Consider the following 4738-nt stretch of genomic DNA (forward strand, 5'->3'; position numbering starts at 1 on the left):
GCGGTGATAGATGGATGTGTCTGGGGATGGATAGACAGACATTAATGCTGTGATTCCAATGTCATGAAGGGACCTTTTTTCTTATTGTCTGGGTGATGCCGAGCTCCCATCCCTGCCTGTGCAAATAGCCAAGGTATCGTTAGCTGCCGCTGATGGCAGCTCTGTGGCTGGGTAACAACATTGCTGCGAATCCAGGCCCCAGCCCTTTGAGCAAGGAAGCTACTGACTTTCCGTCCTGTGCGGGGGCCCATGTTTGAGTGACTGGAAAGAGGCCAGTCCCCAGTGACCAGGACAGTGCCAGGTGTGAGCAATGCCAGGAGTCCTGGTTCCTACTGTTTGTCTGGGCTACGCCTCATCCCTCTGTCCCTGAGCTAAAAATGGAACCCAGGAGTCCTGGCTCCCAGACTGCTTCTCTAATCCACTAGACGCTGCTCCCTTCCCACGTGTGGGATAGGACCCAGGAGCCTGGCCCCCTGCTCTGCCCCTGTAAACCCCCCTCCACCCCCCTGAGTTTTGAGCTTTACGCAAATCTTTGTCTCTGTGCTGTGTTTCTTTGCGTCTGTGTGTGACTGTAACTGTGTGTGATAGCTGGGTGTGACAGCTTGGTGTGGTAGCTGGGTGTGACAACTGGGTGTGATAGCTGGGTTTGGTAGCTGGCTGTTTTGTCCATGAGTGTCTGTCCATGGCACAATTATACTTGTGAGTTGTGCCTTGGAGCAATAGCCAACAGCCTCCCAGTACTGGCAGCAATCCCTGGACTTAAGAGACACTCAGACACCTGCCCTAGACACACAAACACTGTACCAACTCCACACCTATACCCATATCTGTCTATGCACACACCCTACAACCCCTCACACACAACATCCACCCTCACAGTTAAGGCCCTGCATACATACATACTATCATCCAAACATTCACACTGACATTGTACATACAGTCACATGCCAAGACCCAAACACACACACACACACACAGACACACACACACACACACACACAGAGAACCCTGCACATACCAGACGCCTTATCCTCACAAACCCCAACACTCCACATCGTCTAACATCACCTCAGACACTGTCCACACTCAGTCAAACCCTAGTATTCTAAACTCACATACATACATACACACGCACACACACACACACACACACACACCCTAGGGAATGCTGCAAATACAGACACGCAATGCGTTAGCCCTCTGAGGCAGCTCGCTACATTATACTGCTGATCCCTTTATTTGTGTGAGGTTGTGTGTGTGTGTATGTTGTTTGTGGGGTTTTCTACTTTTCTCTATCTTTGAGCCCCTAGATCCGCCACCCCACCTGGCTGCATTGTCCCAGGGCAGAGAAAAGCCACACAGAACTGGAGCTGTCACTCAGAAGGGAAGAAATCCTGTCCCTCTCTCTCTCTCTAGAATCCCCCCGGCAGACAAAGCCCAGACAATTTTTACCTCCAGGTAGCTAGTCAAGGTCAGCGCTGTACCCCCACCTGCGCCCACTGTCATCCAGTCAAATGGAGATACATGGCTGCACCTTGCTCCCGGAGGATTTGCCATGGAGAGCGGGATGCTGAAGCTGTGTGCGTCTGAAGACAGTGATTATCTATGTGTGTGTCTAGCAGCTCCCTCCTCTTGTCACCCAGCCACATGCCCATGGGCAAACCAACCAGCTTTGCAGCCCAGCCCCAACTGGGACGTTTGCCAGGGAGAGCCCTGGCTGGAAGCCCAGGGGAAATCACTGCAAAACATCACCACCTATAAGTCTCCCTGTGCCTCTCTGACAGCTGATCCGGCTGACTGCAGCTTCCCTAGACATTGTCAATATCAGTTCAGGTGAGTTATATCTGTATCAGCTGGCTCCATAGCTCAGGGGTTAAAGCACTGGTTTTGTAAACCATGTGCTTTAACTTGCTATGTTCAAAGCAAGTTTCATACAGGGGAATATCTCGGAATTAACCCCTGAGATCCTCCAGTTTATCTTCACTCTAGACCTGCCGCAAGTGACTCGGTCTCTCCAGTTATTCTTTTTGCATGAGCCTAATTTGAGTGCTGCATGTTGGCTCCACTGTCCTGCCTCCCCCCCAGACTGACCCCCACTGCTAAGAAGTGTAAAGAGCTATTTGGGGGTGTACTCCATGGATCACAACGTCACAGCAAGGTGCAATGCCCTGGGATCGCTTTGGCAGGGTGTTAGGAGAGAACATGTGTGCCCCTTCTGGGGAGCGTGTGTGGAAATGGTGCCAGTCATGTGTGTGTGTGCACACGGGTGGTGGTCATGTGCCACCCACTGCTGGAGTGGATGAGTCCAGCTGTGTGTGTGTGTGTGTGTGTGTGTGTGTGTGTGTGTGTGTGTGTGTGTGTGTGTGTGTGTGTGTGTGTGTGTAAAAATTCCAAATTAGTTGCATCTCACAAGCTGGGCCTGCATAATCACACACACGCTCTGCAGCTGCTAGCAGGGAATTTTGTCCCCAACAGCAAATGATTCTGTGACTTTACATGATTAAAATATGACCCCGTATACCATTATTCCTACCACTGTTATACAATTGCAACAAATCTTGTACAAAGTATGTCATGTAAGGTGTCAATGGTAAAGTTATGATTTGCTGAATATTGTCTCCTAGAGGCGCCGGGGGGGTGGTATGTAATTGTCCCAGGTCACTGGGTGGGGGCTCGAGCCGGTTTTGCATTGCGTTATTGAAATGGAACCCCTAGATACTGAACCCAGCCCTTGTTGCTGCCAACTTAGATGGGCAGAAGGGTTACATACAATTGCAACAAATCTTGTACAAAGTATGTCATGTAAGGTGTCAATGGTAAAGTTATGATTTGCTGAATATAATTACCCTATTTGTATGCATGTATCATTGTTGTATCAGAAGTTATGAATATTGACTATATACCTGTATTTCAAATGGGTTTGCTCCTGGGGTGACACCCACAAGGTAGTTTACATCCAGTCTAGCCAGCATCTTGTAGATGAACCATTCGAGGCAATGGCCCATTAAGAAAAACAATAGGCCATAGAAGAAGCTTATCTCCACCCCATGGACTTTCCTGTGGACGTTTTAGCCAGAATATGAGTAATGGCCCCTGCTATGACTCATCGAAGCATGCAAGGCCATGTGACTAGCTCACGTGATACTGAACTCCATGTTGTGCCTGTACTTTTCCACTAACTGGGCTGCTTCGGACAATGAAGTTCCCTCCACAAGGCAGCAGTTATAAAAGGCCCTGAAGCAACTTCATTTTGCCTCTTTCCTGCTCTGATCTCTGGACTATGGACTTACACAAAAAGGAGCATTTCAATCAACGGACTGAGGGCTTGCCAATCTTTTGAATGCCACCAGAGACTTAACAAGCCAGCAGTTTATTCCATCACTGATACAAACCAGATACAAGAATTTTGCAAGGTGTATCTGTATTTGATTCCTTTAACCATTTTAACTCTCATCTTTCTTTCTTTCTATAAATAAATCTTTAGATATTAGATACTAAAGGTTTGGCAACAGAGTGATTCTTGGGTAAGATCTGAGTTATATATTGACGTGGGCAGGTGGCTGGTCCTTAGGAATCAGAAGAACCCGTTGGTTGATGAAATTGGCTTTAAATAACCACTTATCATTAAGTCTAGTGTCTGGGTGTTGAATCCAGGACTGGAATACCCAAGGAGGCTGCATTTCTAACTTCCTGTCAGCCAGTGTGGTGAGACAGAAGTTTACTTTTGTTACTGGTTTGGTATATCTTGTGGGAGAATAACCACCAGTTTTGGGGTGTGTCTCCCCTATTTCTCAGCAGTTTTTCCTGAATTTGGTATTCTCAGCTGTTCCCCACTGAGGCATGGGGACAGCTTCCTCCACTGTATGCAAAAGGAGCAATGGCTTTAACTCTGCCTAAATAGTTGGCATAGCTGCTAAAGCCAGGAAAACACACACACACACACACACACACACACACACACACACACACACGTCAGTGTATTAGAATATTGAGGCTGCACTCTAATTACACTGATGTTCGTTCTTTCCATGCCCGTACACACCCAGCTCTCTATCTCAGCTCTGGGTGCTGAGCACTGTACTATCGGAATACAAGATATAAACTCTCTCCGGCGTTCCAATAGCTGCTGTGCTAACACTGGAAAACCAAGCTCAGAAAAGCCAGGTCATTTCGAAAGTAGGAGGCTCCTACCCCAATATTGACCCAGTAACATTTCCGAATGCAGTTTTGATTTCACCGCACAAACAGCTCAAGCTTTATATTGAGCAAAGAAAACAGAATTAGAAAAATATGCTCCAGGTTCAGTGTGGCCGAGTAAACAGGAGAAACCTGAATGTCTCACATCATTATTGTTCAGAACTTTGCCTGTAGGACACAGCTAAACACAAACACAGAACCGCTGGCTCTGAAAAGTCCCTCCCTGGGTGGGTTTGATTTCTCGGTGTTGCCAAATGTCCCAGAAGTGGATTTTTTATTATTATTAATAATCAAGAAAAGCAGAAGAGAAGAAAAGACAAATCTAGTACCTGTGATGGGATCCCAGGGCTGGAATAACAAGGAGGAGGCTGGTCAGGTTTAAGGGGCACCAGCAGAGCTGGGGGAGCGTGAGGAGAAGCCCAGCACTGGGCTAGCAGGGGGATGTGGGTCAGGATTGAGGGGGTAGCACAGGCAAGAGAACATCCCCAAAATAATTCCTAGAGCAGAGCTTCTCTAGAAACATCCCATCTTGAGTTTAATG

Source organism: Emys orbicularis, chromosome 12, assembly GCF_028017835.1.
Source record: "Emys orbicularis isolate rEmyOrb1 chromosome 12, rEmyOrb1.hap1, whole genome shotgun sequence".
Classification (NCBI taxonomy): Eukaryota; Metazoa; Chordata; order Testudines; family Emydidae; genus Emys; species Emys orbicularis.